Genomic DNA, 20,883 nt, shown 5'->3' with positions numbered 1-20,883 from the left:
TTATCACATTAAATAATTAACATAAAATGGTGGCTTGATGCTAGTATATTGAATTTTCAGTTCTTAAAATTAATATAAGTGGCAATTTGATGCAATATTATCTTTCATAAGGGGAGAGAAAGAGAAAGAGAAACAGTGTATTGAGACACACCTTTAACATCTTTTTAACATCTTTTGTCTGTATTTGTTTTTCTTTTGTTTATGACTTTTGTAGAGATAAAATTTACTTACTTTAAAAGAACAATAATTAAAAAATAGAATTAAATAAATTAATATCCTTACTATTAACTTAATTTTTTTAAATTTATATATATATATATATTATTTTCAGAAGTCTATTTAACTCCTTATAATTTAATAGTAATTACAATAGTCAAAGTGTTCACCACCAATAATGAAAGGCAAAGGATCCAATGAATGAAGAAAATTCAATACCAATAATTTCAAAACATAGTAAGAAGAAAGAAAAACTGAAAACAATATCCAAAAAATATTAAGTAGAAATTTGTTTGACCGTGGTGATAAGAGATCTATTTCAACTAAATAAAAGCTTTGAATTAAATTAAATTAGAAAACAGCATTTCCTTGGTTTCAAAATGATTGACATTTAAAAAAAATTAAATAGAAATAATTACTATTTTTTTTATCTGTGTTATGTATAGTTTAATAGTTTAAAATAAATGTTAATTAAAATCTGAAGTTGAACAGTTTATTATTTAAAATAGAATTAATTTTTCTTTCATAATGAACAAACCACACAACATGAACATGTTCATGTTCATCAACACACTCAACTACTAGTAAAAAAAACATCGTTCTCTTTCTGCATACGTGTTCTCTGTCTCTCTATTTTCGTGCTTGAAAAATTGAGAACTGAAAGGTACGTAAATTCACATCAATATTTCGTTTTCTTTTAATTAAACAGAAAATAATTCATTTATTTTGGATAAATAGAAAATAAATATATTTTACTTATAAACGAAAAATATAATATAAAATATTTAGAGGACCAAAATATATTTAATTCTATATTTTAATTTTTCAACCTAAGATCTTGTTGACGAAAAACACATATCGTCTCTTCTAATTTCTTTCCACAATTATCACATTAAATAATTAACATAAAATGGTGGCTTGATGCTAGTATATTGAATTTTCAGTTCTTAAAATTAATATAAGTGGCAATTTGATGCAATATTATCTTTCATAAGGGGAGAGAAAGAGAAAGAGAAACAGTGTATTGAGACACACCTTTAACATCTTTTAACATCTTTTGTCTGTATTTGTTTTTCTTTTGTTTATGACTTTTGTAGAGATAAAATTTACTTACTTTAAAAGAACAATAATTAAAAAATAGAATTAAATAAATTAATATCCTTACTATTAATTTAATTTTTTTAAATATATATATATATATATATATATATATATATATATATATATATATATATATTATTTTCAGAAGTCTATTTAACTCCTTATAATTTAATAGTAATTACAATAGTCAAAGTGTTCACCACCAATAATGAAAGGCAAAGGATCCAATGAATGAAGAAAATTCAATACCAATAATTTCAAAACATAGTAAGAAGAAAGAAAAACTGAAAACAATATCCAAAAAATATTAAGTAGAAATTTGTTTGACCGTGGTGATAAGAGATCTATTTCAACTAAATAAAAGCTTTGAATTAAATTAAATTAGAAAACAGCATTTCCTTGGTTTCAAAATGATTGACATTTAAAAAAAAATTAAATAGAAATAATTACTATTTTTTTTATCTGTGTTATGTATAGTTTAATAGTTTAAAATAAATGTTAATTAAAATCTGAAGTTGAACAGTTTATTATTTAAAATAGAATTAATTTTTCTTTCATAATGAACAAACCACACAACATGAACATGTTCATGTTCATCAACACACTCAACTACTAGTAAAAAAACATCGTTCTCTTTCTGCATACGTGTTCTCTGTCTCTCTATTTTCGTGCTTGAAAAATTGAGAACTGAAAGGTACGTAAATTCACATCAATATTTCGTTTTCTTTTAATTAAACAGAAAATAATTCATTTATTTTGGATAAATAGAAAATAAATATATTTTACTTATAAACGAAAAATATAATATAAAATATTTAGAGGACCAAAATATATTTAATTCTATATTTTAATTTTTCAACCTAAGATCTTGTTGACGAAAAACACATATCGTCTCTTCTAATTTCTTTCCACAATTATCACATTAAATAATTAACATAAAATGGTGGCTTGATGCTAGTATATTGAATTTTCAGTTCTTAAAATTAATATAAGTGGCAATTTGATGCAATATTATCTTTCATAAGGGGAGAGAAAGAGAAAGAGAAACAGTGTATTGAGACACACCTTTAACATCTTTTTAACATCTTTTGTCTGTATTTGTTTTTCTTTTGTTTATGACTTTTGTAGAGATAAAATTTACTTACTTTAAAAGAACAATAATTAAAAAATAGAATTAAATAAATTAATATCCTTACTATTAATTTAATTTTTTTAAATATATATATATATATATATATATATATATATATATATATATATATTATTTTCAGAAGTCTATTTAACTCCTTATAATTTAATAGTAATTACAATAGTCAAAGTGTTCACCACCAATAATGAAAGGCAAAGGATCCAATGAATGAAGAAAATTCAATACCAATAATTTCAAAACATAGTAAGAAGAAAGAAAAACTGAAAACAATATCCAAAAAATATTAAGTAGAAATTTGTTTGACCGTGGTGATAAGAGATCTATTTCAACTAAATAAAAGCTTTGAATTAAATTAAATTAGAAAACAGCATTTCCTTGGTTTCAAAATGATTGACATTTAAAAAAAATTTAAATAGAAATAATTACTATTTTTTTTATCTGTGTTATGTATAGTTTAATAGTTTAAAATAAATGTTAATTAAAATCTGAAGTTGAACAGTTTATTATTTAAAATAGAATTAATTTTTCTTTCATAATGAACAAACCACACAACATGAACATGTTCATGTTCATCAACACACTCAACTACTAGTAAAAAAAACATCGTTCTCTTTCTGCATACGTGTTCTCTGTCTCTCTATTTTCGTGCTTGAAAAATTGAGAACTGAAAGGTACGTAAATTCACATCAATATTTCGTTTTCTTTTAATTAAACAGAAAATAATTCATTTATTTTGGATAAATAGAAAATAAATATATTTTACTTATAAACGAAAAATATAATATAAAATATTTAGAGGACCAAAATATATTTAATTCTATATTTTAATTTTTCAACCTAAGATCTTGTTGACGAAAAACACATATCGTCTCTTCTAATTTCTTTCCACAATTATCACATTAAATAATTAACATAAAATGGTGGCTTGATGCTAGTATATTGAATTTTCAGTTCTTAAAATTAATATAAGTGGCAATTTGATGCAATATTATCTTTCATAAGGGGAGAGAAAGAGAAAGATAAACAGTGTATTGAGACACACCTTTAACATCTTTTTAACATCTTTTGTCTCTATTTGTTTTTCTTTTGTTTATGACTTTTGTAGAGATAAAATTTACTTACTTTAAAAGAACAATAATTAAAAAATAGAATTAAATAAATTAATATCCTTACTATTAACTTAATTTTTTTAAATTTATATATATATATATATATATTATTTTCAGAAGTCTATTTAACTCCTTATAATTTAATAGTAATTACATTAGTCAAAGTGTTCACCACCAATAATGAAAGCAAAGGATCAAATGAATGAAGAAAATTCAATACCAATAATTTCAAAACATAGTAAGAAGAAAGAAAAACTGAAAACAATATCCAAAAAATATTAAGTAGAAATTTGTTTGACCGTGGTGATAAGAGATCTATTTCAACTAAATAAAAGCTTTGAATTAAATTAAATTAGAAAACAGCATTTCCTTGGTTTCAAAATGATTGACATTTAAAAATAAATTTAAATAGAAATAATTACTATTTTTTTCATCTGTGTTATGTATAGTTTAATAGTTTAAAATAAATGTTAATTAAAATCTGAAGTTGAACAGTGTATTATTTCAAGTAGAATTAATTTTTCTTTCATAATAAACAAACCACACAACATGACCATGTTCATGTTCATCAACACACTCAACTACTAGTAAAAAAACATCGTTCTCTCTCTGCATACGTGTTCTCTGTCTCTCTATTTTCGTGCTTGAAAAATTGAGAACTGAAAGGTACGTATATTCACATCAATATTTCGTTTTCTTTTAATTAAACAGAAAATAATTCATTTATTTTGGATAAATAGAAAATAAATATATTTTACTTATAAACGAAAATATAATATAAAATATTTAGAGGACCAAAATATATTTAATTCTATATTTTAATTTTTCAACCTAAGATCTTGTTGACGAAAAACACATATCATCTCTTCTAATTTCTTTCCACAATTATCACATTAAATAATTAACATAAAATGGTGGCTTGATGCTAGTATATTGAATTATCAGTTCTTAAAATTAATATAAGTGGCAATTTGATGCAATATTATCTTTCATAAGGGGAGAGAAAGAGAAAGAGAAACAGTGTATTGAGACACACCTTTAACATCTTTTTAACATCTTTGGTCTGTATTTGTTTTTCTTTTGTTTATGACTTTTGTAGAGATAAAATTTACTTACTTTAAAAGAACAATAATTAAAAAATAGAATTAAATAAATTAATATCCTTACTATTAACTTAATTTTTTAAAATTTATATATATATATATTATTTTCAGAAGTCTATTTAACTCCTTATAATTTAATAGTAATTACAATAGTCAAAGTGTTCACCACCAATAATGAAAGGCAAAGGATCCAATGAATGAAGAAAATTCAATACCAATAATTTCAATACATAGTAAGAAGAAAGAAAAACTGAAAACAATATCCAAAAAATATTAAGTAGAAATTTGTTTGACCGTGGTGATAAGAGATCTATTTCAACTAAATAAAAGCTTTGAATTAAATTAAATTAGAAAACAGCATTTCCTTGGTTTCAAAATGATTGACATTTAAAAATAAATTTAAATGGAAATAATTACTATTTTTTTTATCTGTGTAATGTATAGTTTAATAGTTTAAAATAAATGTTAATTAAAATCTGAAGTTGAACAGTTTATTATTTAAAATAGAATTAATTTTTTTTTCATAATGAACAAACCACACGACATGAACATGTTCATGTTCATCAACACACTCAACTACTAATAAAAAAAACATCGTTCTCTTTCTGTATACGTGTTCTCTGTCTCTCTATTTTCGTGCTTGAAAAATTGAGAACTGAAAGGTACGTATATTCACATCAATATTTCGTTTTCTTTTAATTAAACAGAAAATAATTCATTTATTTTAGATAAATAGAAAATAAATATATTTTACTTATAAACTAAAATATAATATAAAATATTTAGAGGACCAAAATATATTTAATTCTATATTTTAATTTTTCAACCTAAGATCTTGTTGACGAAAAACACATATCGTCTCTTCTAATTTCTTTCCACAATTATCACATTAAATAATTAACATAAAATGGTGGCTTGATGCTAGTATATTGAGTTATCAGTTCTTAAAATTAATATAAGTGGCAATTTGATGCAATATTATCTTTCATAAGGGGAGAGAAAGAGAAAGAGAAACAGTGTATTGAGACACACCTTTAACATCTTTTTAACATCTTTGGTCTGTATTTGTTTTTCTTTTGTTTATGACTTTTGTAGAGATAAAATTTACTTACTTTGAAAGAACAATAATTAAAAAATAGAATTAAATAAATTAATATCCTTACTATTAACTTAATTTTTTTAAATTTATATATATATATATATATATATATATATATATATTATTTTCAGAAGTCTATTTAACTCCTTATAATTTAATAGTAATTACAATAGTCAAAGTGTTCACCACCAATAATGAAAGGCAAAGGATCCAATGAATGAAGAAAATTCAATACCAATAATTTCAAAACATAGTAAGAAGAAAGAAAAACTGAAAACAATATCCAAAAAATATTAAGTAGAAATTTGTTTGACCGTGGTGATAAGAGATCTATTTCAACTAAATAAAAGCTTTGAATTAAATTAAATTAGAAAACAGCATTTCCTTGGTTTCAAAATGATTGACATTTAAAAATAAATTTAAATAGAATCTAGGATTGGCGAGATATACATCTCGAATCTTAGTCTCAGGAGTGCGTGGTATACACCACGTTCCACTTCCATCTTTATTGAAAAGGTCTTAACTATAAATTAATATTTTTTGAGTTTTTTATTAGAAAAAATGGCTTGACGTTGAATCAAGCGTTTGGTGAAAGTTTGAAAGAAATGGAATAGAATGGGAGGGAGAAATGAATTGATTTGTTTATTGAGAAAATACTCGACGTTGGATCGAGTCATGTTTTTTGTATTTTTTGTAAATGTTGATTTTATTCTTGTGTTAGTATTAACTAAACAACCAAGCAATAAAGAAATAAAATAGTACAAAATTATTACACATCGAGGGAGTGGGGTACATTTTGTCAGATGGGGATTAAAAAATCATGAAATAATTAAATCGGGCCCAAACAACAAATAATGCAATGTATGAGTGTAAGTGCAAGAGAACCGACTCATTGTAAGAAAGCCCAAGAGTAAGCTATGTGAGGTTGATGGCGATGCTTAAAAAAGCAATCGACTTACAAGGGTGTGAAAATGGGCTCGATATTAAATCGAGAAAAGTATTGATTTTAATAATTTTAAAACGGTTTTGAATGAATGATGCAATTTAAAAGAAAAACAAATCTATATTATTAAACAATAATAAAAAAACTATGAGTAATAAAGCATAAACATAAAAGAAAATGTTAAAAGAAAAAAATACTACACATAGGGGAATCGAACCCACTACACTAACAACCTAGATACCACTCCCCTCCACCAGACCACTTACCAACTAATTGTTATTTTAGTACTAACTTAAATGTATAAACTAAGATAAATTAAAAAAGAATTAAAATAAAAAAAAAACTAATAAATAGGAAACTGTTGGACTACCCTAATTAAACCTAATTAAACTAATCAAAATTAAAAATCCTAATTAATCAGATTAACTCCTAATTATGATCCTAAATAAATCTAATATTCTACACTAATATTATTTTACTCTAAACCTAAATCTAATTTTAAATTTCTAATCATATCCTAAAAAATCTAATATTCTAAACTAATATTATTTTATTCTAAACATAAATCTAATTTTAAATTTCTAATCATATCCTAAAAAATCTAATATTCTAAACTAATATTATTTTATTCTAAACATAAATCTAATTTTAAATTTCTAATCATATCCTAAAAAATCTAATATTCTAAACTAATATTATTTTATTCTAAATATAAATCTAATTTTAAATTTCTAATCATATCCTAAAAAAATCTAATATTCTAAACTAATTACCTAATATTCCTAGTTAACCTATTATATACTTAAGAAAAAAAAATCTAAATTTCAAAACAAAAGCTAATTGCAGGGAGTAGTCTGTTTGGGCTTTAGTTCAAACCAAACCCAAACCCCATGAGCCAGTATTCAACACGATGCCAAAAAGCGCTTATGCAAATAAGCTACGAAAACAACTCAAGGTGAGAAGCGCTTATGCAAATAAGCTATGAAAACAAATCGTGGGTTTACGTTCACAATAACAAACATCACACTTCAAATCAGAGCATCACGCTCATCACCAGCTCAGTATCGCTCTCCAACTCACCTCTCCATCGCTCTCACCATCTCACGATCGTTCACACCTAAGTCATCATTCCTCAACCAAAGCGCGAAAAGAGAAAGAAAAATGGACAGGACGGCTCACCTTCGACGGTGACGGGGTACTCAGGTAGTCCTTGAATCTCCAAATACTGGTTTCTTGCTTCGATTTTGGGATTAGGGTTCTTTGAGATTCCTTTCCGCCTCCACTTTTCGTTTTTTTCGTCCCCGTCTCACTGATTTCTTCTGTCTATTTATATCTCCCGTTTAGGGTTTACAATTTTGTCTTTGGTGATCCCAACAGGTTCAATGGAGAAAATTTCCAGAAGCGCTTTTGTGTGCTCAGAATCACTTTTATCTTGTTTTACGCTACAATCCGGAAACGGTACTATGAACTCAAACTTTTCTCTTTGAATTTCGTCCCTATTCCAATTTGGGAAATTTTTGGATTCTAACACTTGCCAATTGCTTTTGTGTTACTGCAGTAAAAAAATGTTGAAGATTCCAAAAGCAGTTTCGGTTATTACGGTTTTGGAGGTTATGTCCGATATCGATTCGGTTGGGCTGACATCTCTCTTATTGGCATTCTCAAATTAGGGAGATTTTGTTATGGTTTTCATTTATGAATTAGTGGTTTAGGGAATGAATTCAGAGATGGTTCTGAATTGAAGTTCTCAAATTTTCGAAACGAAATTTTGGGTTGTTTAACTTAATTCTGCCAGTTCTGTTTTGGGATTATGGAGAGAAGTTGAAAGTTTTTGGGTCGTAGGTTTGTGAAATGGTTAGCCATTTTGGTTTAAAAAAATGGTTGAGGGACTGTTACGGTAGGTTATCCATTTCATGTTTTCTGAGAGGGAGTTCCATTAGAATTTTTTTATTGTTATGAGTTTGTTATGTGAATGTGTTAGATGATCCTATTGGAGTTAAGATGAATGGTTATGGTTTAGTCCCTTGTGACTTTCTTTTCTGATATCATGGTATTGTTTTGCATTGAACAGGTGCGGGGAGCTTTTGCCTACCATTGAGTTATGCACTATAGTTGGTCATGTTAACAGGAAACGAATGAGATATGCGTTGGTAGTGTCACATTGAAACTTGGTGGGATATTTCATGAAATGCACTTTCCTTATTGATGCTTTGGTGCAGGCTTCTTTCCTTATGATATGCAGTGCTGATCCGATTTGGCATTGGTGGGTTATTTGGGAATTCTTATGGGATTGGAATTTGGATTTGAGGTGAATTATGGTTATACCTTGGTTGTAATTTTTGGATGAATTTTGGGAATTGGTTGTAACGTAGGAGTTAGTTGTAGGATATGGATGTGATGCATTGTTATGCTTAAATGTTAAATGAAAATGTATGTATGAAAATGAGTTTGGAAATGTTTGAAAGTTAAATATTATTGAATGTTATGAAATGAGTGTATGTACTATTTTGATTTGAAATGCATTATGGATGGAAAATGGATCATGTTTGGTTATAAAATGGATTTTTAGAAATAATCCGAGACTAATTTAAATATCAATTTAAATAATAATAAAAAATCAGTAAAAACCAAATTAAAATCAAATTAATTCAATAATTTGTTAAAATTACTTTTGACATCAATTCTAACATCTATTTGAAAATTAAAATCAATTAGAGTTTTGAATCATTAGTAAAAATAACAATTAAAATTAAATTGAAATTTGGAATTAAACTTAATTTGAAATTAAAATCAAAAATTGATAAATTACAAAAGTCAAATGATTAAAATCCATTTTATAGTCAAAAGCACCATGATCAAAAAGGCATAGACAATGATCAATGTGTAACGAAAATATGGATTTGGGAATGAATGTATGCAAATGAACTTTAGGCCAAGTGCCAAACAAAAATAAAAAATTCAGGACCAAAATCGGGGTATGACAGTTGCCCCTATTTAAGCGTCTTCAACTAGAGAATATGAAGCAGGACACTCTTCATATGATCATAGTGGGAGATGGTTAAATACTAAGGAGACCCGGATTTTGATCCTGAATCCCTATGACATGATGTGATATGATATGATATGCATGATATGATATGCGTGGATGCATGATATGATATGCGTGGATGCATGATATGATATGCGTGGATGCATGATTCTTTTTTGTAATTTTTATCTACTAGGGATATGATGGACCCTTGACAGGAGATGCTACTAGACAGACCAATCTGTGGGGAATGCTGGTGGTCCACAGGGAGACAAATAAATGGTAAAAAACAAACTTGCTGGGGAAAACAGTCCTGCTGGAGAATCAGACACACACTGGGGAGTATTCAAAAATGAGATTTGATAAACGACACTTAGAATACAAGAGAGTAAGTGCACAATTTGACTTACTAAGCCCGAATACGAGAATTTCCACAACAGGTTCATGTATGACCTGACAATGCTGGGGAATAATCATGGAGAAAAACTCTTCAGAACAGGTTCATGTATGACCTGACACCGGAATAAAGTTCAACAACAGGTTCATACATGACCTGAATAATATTGAACAAATAGAGAAAGAATCTTCAGAACAGGTTCATGTATGACCTGACACCGGAATAAAAGCTCAACAACAGGTTCATACATGACCTGAATAGTATTGAACAAAAATTGGAAAAACTCTTCAGAGCAGGTTCAAGTATGACCTGACACCGGAATAAAGCTCAACAACAGGTTCATACATGACCTGAATAATATTGAACAAATAGAGAAAGAATCTTCAGAACAGGTTCATGTATGACCTGACACCGGAATAAAAGCTCAACAACAGGTTCATACATGACCTGAATAGTATTGAACAAAAATTGGAAAAACTCTTCAGAGCAGGTTCAAGTATGACCGGACCCCGGAATAAAAGCTCAACAACAGGTTCATACATGACCTGAATAGTATTGAACAACAGGGAAAACAAATCTTCAAAGCAGGTTCATGTATGACCTGACACCGGAATAAAGCTCAACAACAGGTTCATACATGACCTGAATAGTATTGAATAAAAATTGGAAAAACTCTTCAGAGCAAGTTCAAGTATGACCTGACCCCGGAATAAAAGCTCAACAACAGGTTCATACATGACCTGAATAGTATTGAACAAAAATTGGAAAAACTCATCAGAGCAAGTTCAAGTATGACCTGACCCCGGAATAAAAGCTCAACAACAGGTTCATACATGACCTGAATAGTATTGAACAAAAATTGGAATAACTCTTCAGAGCAGGTTCAAGTATGACCTGACCCCAGAATGAGGGTTCAACAACAGGTTCATACATGACCTGAATAGTATTGAACAAAAAATGGAAAAACTCTTCAGAGCAGGTTCAAGTATGACTTGACCCCGGAATAAAAAGGCTCAACAACAGGTTCATATATGACCTGAATAGTATTGAACAAAAATTGGAAAAACTCTTCAGAGCAGGTTCAAGTATGACCTGACACCGGAATAAAGCTCAACAACAGGTTCATACATGACCTGAATAATATTGAACAAATAGAGAAAGAATCTTCAGAACAGGTTCATGTATGACCTGACACCGGAATAAAAGCTCAACAACAGGTTCATACATGACCTGAATAGTATTGAACAAAAATTGGAAAAACTCTTCAGAGCAGGTTCAAGTATGACCGGACCCCGGAATAAAAGCTCAACAACAGGTTCATACATGACCTGAATAGTATTGAACAATAGGGAAAACAAATCTTCAAAGCAGGTTCATGTATGACCTGATACTGGAATAACAACAATTGGACTCTGACCGTGAGCAATGGACTACAACCACCCTTTAACGGATTTTGCCAACAACAATTGGACTTGAAAATGACCGTGAAAACCGGATGTTGGTTTAGGGATACCAAAGACAAGCTGGAATTAGAGGTCAAAGGATCTAGGATCGACAACAAGACCTGGGTCAATGCAAAATGAGCACGAAGTACATTTCGGCTATGCATGATTTGAATTTCCTTTTATGCATGATATGTGAATGATCATGATTATGAGAATGCTGACACTGGGCAGACTGGGAGTTTGTAAAGGCTTTTTATGGAAGCTCATGATTCCTCAACACCGAGAACTCAACCAAATATTTTATGATAGATGTTGTCAAAGGAGCATTCTATCAAGCTTGATGGCCACAGCTTAGCCAATGTATTCTTTTGGAGGATTAATGAATCGTGCTGGCATAATTTTCGGGCACTCGTCTTAAACTCAATAGTTGTTGACGTATGGCAGAATTTGCTTGAGCAATTTGAAAGCATGAAGGGGGTCTGCCCCTTTGTGGCTCATCTTGCCCCAATCTGTTGGGACTTTGAAAATGTTCATCTTGAAAGTGAGTTTGGAAACAACTTGCCATGAGACTACCTCAAGATGGCTTGCCCCAAGTGTTTGAAACTTGCAATGGTCTGAACTTGACTAACCAAATGTTGGAATGGTAAACTCTTGATTGAATTTCCTTTGGATAGTTGGACTCATTGAGCTCTGAGGTGGCTTGCCCCCAGTCTAAGTCTTGAAGCAAATTTCTCTTGGCGAGATGACCCTTAGGGTGATTAGCTCAAATTAACTGATGCTCAAAGTGGTTTGCCCCTGACTAGACTTCTTTCACTTCATCAAGTTCCTCAACTGTGTATTGAATTTCTTTGATGCTAAGTGTTGACTCGCAAATAAGATTGTTCATTCAAAAATGGTAATTTTAATTCAATGCTTATGCCAAAATTTGAAATCAAAATTTATTGATATGAACGGGTGAAATATAGTGAGCGAGTCGTTGATAAGAACACAATGGTGATCAAGTCATTCACGGTATGCAAGTTGGTGCCATCAAATGATTTACAAAAATCGTTTGGAGTCAAGTTAACACAAACTTGTTATAGTATGCTTTCAAAATAAACCCTGCCTCAATTAGGTCTTTTAAGAGTTGTAACGTGGTCTGGTTCGCGGTTTCTTGAAACAAAAGGATATAAGGCTCAAAATTTGTTTTTACCCACCCCTTCTTCTTGATGATCTCCAGTTCCTACGTTCAGTTAATTCGACACATGCATTCGACTTCCAAGAGGGTTCGAAGGTGTGATGGGGATTCAAGACGAATTTTCTTGAAATGGCAGTCACCTTATTTTGTTTTTGTCGAGGATTTAATGACCTTTTTTGATTGTTTTTCCTTATCCCTGATTTTTTCCTGGACCGCTTCTTTGAAGCTTTCGGTCCATCGGGATGCCCTAACTTTTGCCTAAGTCATTTTGTGGTATTTGACTTAGCGGGCCTTTTTTATCCTTTAAAGGTATTGACTGCCACATTATTGGTGGATAAGGATCAACCAACACTAATTTTAGCTTTTCTTAACTTCTTCGACACTTCAACATGTGCGCGAAGGATAACATGTGGTTGAACCTAATTGGAGGATGTATATATGGACGATTTTTTGAAAGATCGGATGCACGATCAAACTATCTGAACATAACTACCCTGCCCCAGGTTAAGATTAAGGGTTTTAGATCCGAAATAAACACCAACTTCTAGGCTCAAAGTGGTTGTCTAGGGATTAACATCCTTATCACTCCAGTGTTTGGGGATTTGAAACAATGCCTTACATCATCGACAAGGTTTTACTCAAAAGCATACCACAACAATTTCAGGTGTTTTATTTTCATCATCCTCCTTCCAATCTTTGTTAACACAACGGTTTGATAAACAAAAGTGAATGAGAGGAGTGTTTTAATTTTTAACATAAGTGAAAAACGAGTGAATACGAATGGATTAATTCAAAAGATGCATAAACATTTCATTAATCTTACCAATTCAAAGAAAACAACAATGCTTAAAAGCAAATAACAACCAACATGCAAAGAAACTACAAAAGAAGTGTTGAAACAACCAAATGATTGCCAGCTTTAGGGAATTGATTTCTTCAAACTTGAAGATTGGGATCAACCAGCTTTTTGACATGATGATCTTCAAATTCTTTTCTTTCAATCTCATCGTCGAACGCAACCCTCTTGGATCCACTACTCACTTCTCCTTTTCTTTCATTGGTATAGGTCGTGACATTGGAAATCCAAGGCGGTATCTCAATGCTCTTACCAGGAAACAATGATAGCTCACTAGCCACATCCCTGACATCTTCCTTGTGGTACAAAACCTTGAGGGGTCTCAAGGGTCCTTTCCCTTTCTCATTATCTGGCCCAGAAATCAAGGTATATGTACCTGAGCCTTCCTCCTTGAGTGTTGGTGACCTTATGTCAATTAATCCTTGCAGCTTGAGCTTAAAACTCATGCATTCCTCGATGGAGTGCCCCATTGTTCCAGTATGGTATTCGCACTTGATCTTTGGGTGATCTTCTTCAAAAACTAAGCTCTTTTTGTTAATCAGTCCTCGTACCAAGGCTTTTAGCGCGAAGCAAGAATCTAGGTCATGTCCTAATGCCCCTTTATGGAATTCACATGTTGCATTTGGATTGTACCATGGCAGGTATGGTGACACAGGCGTGAGAGCTCGAGGTGTCACCAAAGCATTTTGGATCAGTTGCGGGTAGAGCTTGCTATATGGCACCGGAATCGAGTCATTGTGATCCTTGTTCCTCTTGTTCTGATTCTGATTTTTATTCTGAACCTGGCTTTGGTGACTTTGAGGAGGAATAGCCAGAGGATGTTGCTGATGACGTCTTGAGGGAGGTCCATATACTGGTAAATGAGGAGTTGCCACATAGAACTTCCCTTGACTTGAGGTAACACCGGATGGATGCGGGGTAGTAGCTCTCTTTGTTGCAGCAGTGTATATTGGGTGACCCTCTTTTCTCAACAAGACTTGCAGGGTTTCCAAGACCCATCTCATTTGGCTCTTCAAAAGGTTAAGTTCCTCCTTCAGTGCTTCTTGACTTTTCCTTAGCTCGTCTATCATCTTCTGAGACATGGTTCTTTGTTCTTCGCGTGTCAGGAATCACTTTGCTTATCATGGACAAAGGATGGATGAGTTTTTTTATTTTGTCTGGAAAATGACATGCGTTATGATGAGATGCAGATGCAATGAATGAATGCAATGCAAGCCATGCATATTTGTGTTTTTTCTTCAATACACGGGTTCAAAAGTATGAGGTACTGATGAATCTGATTGTTTTCCAAGAATAGGTTCTCACCGGGTAAGATCTAAGGTTTTGTTACAAAGGATTCCCAGAGTCATTGATTCACAAGAATGTTTGACGCTTACGGGAAATACTTTCCGGTCGTCAACTCCATCAAGGGAATCTATTCTGGGTGAGGTTCTCGTACCGACCCTTACGAAGTATTCACCTCGGGAGTCCGTACTACGCAACCATCGACTGGGTTCTAGACAGGATACTCAGAGTCATGGATTCAAAAGACTGTTTGACGCTTACGGAAAATACTTTCCGGTCATCAACTCCATCTGGAGAATCTATTCTGAGCGAGGTTCTCGTATCGATCCTTACGAGGTATCCACCTCGGGAATCCATACTACGCAACCATCATTTCTAGCTGGCCAGAGTTTCAATGTTCTAAAAGGTTCTTAGAGTCATGGACCCCTTTGAAACATCGAAGCTTACGAGGTATACACCTCGGGCGACAATATTTGCAAAAGAATCTACTCTAAGTGAGGTTCTCGTACCGACTCTTACGAAGTATCCACCTCGGGAGTCCGTACTACTCAACCATCGTCATATCTTATGTTTTTTTTTCACTCTAGACTCGGGTGTAGAGTCTTTCCCACATGGTTTGCAATCAAGATCCAAGTACCCAACATGGTGGAACCAATATACAACAAATATAACAATAAAGATATTAAAAAGCAATAAATAATGGAAAAGCCACATAATTAAACAAACAAAGGCACACAGACGTCCTAACTAGGCTTGACTCACTTAGGGATTGATAGTCCCCAGCAGAGTCGCCATCTGTCGCACCTCGAAAAATGGGGATACGACTTCAAAGCGAAGCGCGATCGCACGCTCGCAATGATGGACTGAACAGAGTCGCCACCGAACTTTATTTATTCCTAAAAAGGAAAGGGGAAATATCGATAAAACCCAAGACAAAAGAAAGGATAAGATATGGTCATCGCAACCAATATCAGGGTTCGGGAGTCGATTACGCAAGGGGAAGGTATTAGCACCCCTCACGTCCGTTGTACTCAACGGGAACCATTAGGTCAGTTGTGTGCGTTAATGTTAGTTTGAAATGTTAGGCTTTTCAAGTTATTAGGTGGGAAAGAAAGAGTAAAAGAGAGGAAAATGTTTTTGGATTTTTGACGAAGGACTAAACCTAAGTTTTTTATTAGTGGGCCTGACAAGATTTAAAAATCCTGCTCCTACGTATCTCAAAAGAGAAATCAAGGCTTACGTAGTTCTGGGTAGAAAAATGTTTGTTTGTTGGTCGATTTTAGCGAAAGCTATACTGTATTAATCGACATAAACATTGTTTTACCCAAAACAGATGAGGAGTGGACGCATACCACACATCGAACGGATTTATAAATCTACATTCGGAAAAGCGTCATTTATCTCTACTCAACAATCGTGGCCGAAACATTGTTTTGTATCACTTAAGACAATATACCTTTCGTTTATGAAAAAAGGTTTTCGATTAATCGCACGGCGGCGAGAAAAGAGTTTGATTGGTTGGATGTATTTTGAGTGATGGCGAGAACTTGGATGAGCGAGATATACATCTCGAATCCTAGCCTCAGGAGTGCATGGTATACACCATGTTCCATTTCCATCTTTATTGAAAAAGTATTAAGGAATTAAGTATTTTGGAATTTGATTGAGAAAAAGATTTGAAGAAACCGCATTGACAGTTTTAGACGATGGCGAGAGTTAAGATTGGCGAGGCATACGTCTCGAATCTTAACCTCAGGAGTGCATGGTATACACCATGTTCCATTTCCACCTTTATTGAAAAAGTGTTAAATAAGATTTAGGTATCTTAGATTTGATTGAGAAAGGGTTTGACGAAACCACATTGACAATTTTAGACGATGGCGAGAGTTAAGATTGGCGAGGCATACGTCTCGAATCTTAACCTCAGGAGTGCATGGTATACACCATGTTCCATTTCCACCTTTACTGGAAAAGTGTTAAGTAAGAATTAAGTATTTTGGTTTTGTTGTGAAAATGACTTGACCCTAGATCAAGTGTTGATGGACGTTTAAGAGAAATTTGAATGAGTGTTTGAGAGAGCAAAGTGGATAAGTTTGGATGATGGCGAGAGCTAGGATTGGCGAGATATACATCTCGAATCTTAGTCTCAGGAGTGCGTGGTATACACCACGTTCCACTTCCATCTTTATTGAAAAGGTCTTAACTATAAATTAATATTTTTTGAGTTTTTTATTAGAAAAAATGGCTTGACGTTGAATCAAGCGTTTGGTGAAAGTTTGAAAGAAATGGAATAGAATGGGAGGGAGAAATGAATTGATTTGTTTATTGAGAAAATACTCGACGTTGGATCGAGTCATGTTTTTTGTATTTTTTGTAAATGTTGATTTTATTCTTGTGTTAGTATTAACTAAACAACCAAGCAATAAAGAAATAAAATAGTACAAAATTATTACACATCGAGGGAGTGGGGTACATTTTGTCAGATGGGGATTAAAAAATCATGAAATAATTAAATCGGGCCCAAACAACAAATAATGCAATGTATGAGTGTAAGTGCAAGAGAACCGACTCATTGTAAGAAAGCCCAAGAGTAAGCTATGTGAGGTTGATGGCGATGCTTAAAAAAGCAATCGACTTACAAGGGTGTGAAAATGGGCTCGATATTAAATCGAGAAAAGTATTGATTTTAATAATTTTAAAACGGTTTTGAATGAATGATGCAATTTAAAAGAAAAACAAATCTATATTATTAAACAATAATAAAAAAACTATGAGTAATAAAGCATAAACATAAAAGAAAATGTTAAAAGAAAAAAATACTACACATAGGGGAATCAAACCCACTACACTAACAACCTAGATACCACTCCCCTCCACCAGACCACTTACCAACTAATTGTTATTTTAGTACTAACTTAAATATATAAACTAAGATAAATTAAAAAAGAATTAAAATAAAAAAAAAACTAATAAATAGGAAACTGTTGGACTACCCTAATTAAACCTAATTAAACTAATCAAAATTAAAAATCCTAATTAATCAGATTAACTCCTAATTATGATCCTAAATAAATCTAATATTCTACACTAATATTATTTTACTCTAAACCTAAATCTAATTTTAAATTTCTAATCATATCCTAAAAAATCTAATATTCTAAACTAATATTATTTTATTCTAAACATAAATCTAATTTTAAATTTCTAATCATATCCTAAAAAATCTAATATTCTAAACTAATATTATTTTATTCTAAACATAAATCTAATTTTAAATTTCTAATCATATCCTAAAAAATCTAATATTCTAAACTAATATTATTTTATTCTAAATATAAATCTAATTTTAAATTTCTAATCATATCCTAAAAAAATCTAATATTCTAAACTAATTACCTAATATTCCTAGTTAACCTATTATATACTTAAGAAAAAAAAATCTAAATTTCAAAACAAAAGCTAATTGCAGGGAGTAGTCTGTTTGGGCTTTAGTTCAAACCAAACCCAAACCCCATGAGCCAGTATTCAACACGATGCCAAAAAGCGCTTATGCAAATAAGCTACGAAAACAACTCAAGGTGAGAAGCGCTTATGCAAATAAGCTATGAAAACAAATCGTGGGTTTACGTTCACAATAACAAACATCACACTTCAAATCAGAGCATCACGCTCATCACCAGCTCAGTATCGCTCTCCAACTCACCTCTCCATCGCTCTCACCATCTCACGATCGTTCACACCTAAGTCATCATTCCTCAACCAAAGCGCGAAAAGAGAAAGAAAAATGGACAGGACGGCTCACCTTCGACGGTGACGGGGTACTCAGGTAGTCCTTGAATCTCCAAATACTGGTTTCTTGCTTCGATTTTGGGATTAGGGTTCTTTGAGATTCCTTTCCGCCTCCACTTTTCGTTTTTTTCGTCCCCGTCTCACTGATTTCTTCTGTCTATTTATGTCTCCTGATTAGGGTTTACAATTTTGTCTTTGGTGATCCCAACAGGTTCAATGGAGAAAATTTCCAGAAGCGCTTTTGTGTGCTCAGAATCACTTTTATCTTGTTTTACGCTACAATCCGGAAACGGTACTATGAACTCAAACTTTTCTCTTTGAATTTCGTCCCTATTCCAATTTGGGAAATTTTTGGATTCTAACACTTGCCAATTGCTTTTGTGTTACTGCAGTAAAAAAATGTTGAAGATTCCAAAAGCAGTTTCGGTTATTACGGTTTTGGAGGTTATGTCCGATATCGATTCGGTTGGGCTGACATCTCTCTTATTGGCATTCTCAAATTAGGGAGATCTTGTTATGGTTTTCATTTATGAATTAGTGGTTTAGGGAATGAATTCAGAGATGGTTCTGAATTGAAGTTCTCAAATTTTCGAAACGAAATTTTGGGTTGTTTAACTTAATTCTGCCAGTTCTGTTTTGGGATTATGGAGAGAAGTTGAAAGTTTTTGGGTCGTAGGTTTGTGAAATGGTTAGCCATTTTGGTTTAAAAAAATGGTTGAGGGACTGTTACGGTAGGTTATCCATTTCATGTTTTCTGAGAGGGAGTTCCATTAGAATTTTTTTATTGTTATGAGTTTGTTATGTGAATGTGTTAGATGATCCTATTGGAGTTAAGATGAATGGTTATGGTTTAGTCCCTTGTGACTTTCTTTTCTGATATCATGGTATTGTTTTGCATTGAACAGGTGCGGGGAGCTTTTGCCTACCATTGAGTTATGCACTATAGTTGGTCATGTTAACAGGAAACGAATGAGATATGCGTTGGTAGTGTCACATTGAAACTTGGTGGGATATTTCATGAAATGCACTTTCCTTATTGATGCTTTGGTGCAGGCTTCTTTCCTTATGATATGCAGTGCTGATCCGATTTGGCATTGGTGGGTTATTTGGGAATTCTTATGGGATTGGAATTTGGATTTGAGGTGAATTATGGTTATACCTTGGTTGTAATTTTTGGATGAATTTTGGGAATTGGTTGTAACGTAGGAGTTAGTTGTAGGATATGGATGTGATGCATTGTTATGCTTAAATGTTAAATGAAAATGTATGTATGAAAATGAGTTTGGAAATGTTTGAAAGTTAAATATTATTGAATGTTATGAAATGAGTGTATGTACTATTTTGATTTGAAATGCATTATGGATGGAAAATGGATCATGTTTGGTTATAAAATGGATTTTTAGAAATAATCCGAGACTATTTAAATATCAATTTAAATAATAAAAAATCAGTAAAAACCAAATTAAAATCAAATTAATTCAATAATTTGTTAAAATTACTTTTGACATCAATTCTAACATCTATTTGAAAATTAAAATCAATTAGAGTTTTGAATCATTAGTAAAAATAACAATTAAAATTAAATTGAAATTTGGAATTAAACTTAATTTGAAATTAAAATCAAAAATTGATAAATTACAAAAGTCAAATGATTAAAATCCATTTTATAGTCAAAAGCACCATGATCAAAAAGGCATAGACAATGATCAATGTGTAACGAAAATATGGATTTGGGAATGAATGTATGCAAATGAACTTTAGGCCAAGTGCCAAACAAAAATAAAAAATTCAGGACCAAAATCGGGATATGACATTCACCACCAATAATGAAAGCCAAAGGATCCAATGAATGAAGAAAATTCAATACCAATAATTTCAAAACATAGTAAGAAGAAAGAAAAACTGAAAACAATATCCAAAAAATATTAAGTAGAAATTTGTTTGACCGTGGTGATAAGAGATCTATTTCAACTAAATAAAAGCTTTGAATTAAATTAAATTAGAAAACAGCATTTCCTTGGTTTCAAAATGATTGACATTTAAAAATAAATTTAAATAGAAATAATTACTATTTTTTTTATCCGTGTTATGTATAGTTTAATAGTTTAAAATAAATGTTAATTAAAATCTGAAGTTGAACAGCTTATTATTTAAAATAGAATTAATTTTTCTTTCATAATGAACAA

The 20,883-nt window shown here is 31.4% G+C and overlaps 1 long non-coding RNA gene across 1 annotated transcript; it reads left to right on the top strand.

Annotated features, from left to right (window-relative positions):
* The first annotated feature begins 7,579 nt into the window (after window positions 1-7,579).
* Window positions 7,580-19,972, top strand: LOC127112379 (uncharacterized). The gene is made up of 4 exons (XR_007798742.1): window positions 7,580-7,924; window positions 8,099-8,179; window positions 19,090-19,162; window positions 19,603-19,972. It is a non-coding gene; the product is annotated as an uncharacterized LOC127112379 (long non-coding RNA).
* Window positions 19,973-20,883: the final 911 nt, after the last annotated feature.

This window comes from Lathyrus oleraceus, unplaced genomic scaffold (genome assembly GCF_024323335.1).
Source record: "Lathyrus oleraceus cultivar Zhongwan6 unplaced genomic scaffold, CAAS_Psat_ZW6_1.0 chrUn0091, whole genome shotgun sequence".
NCBI classification, from domain to species: domain Eukaryota; kingdom Viridiplantae; phylum Streptophyta; class Magnoliopsida; order Fabales; family Fabaceae; genus Lathyrus; species Lathyrus oleraceus.
Note: the sequence above shows the minus strand (reverse complement) of the source record. Positions and strands in the feature narration are given on the sequence as shown.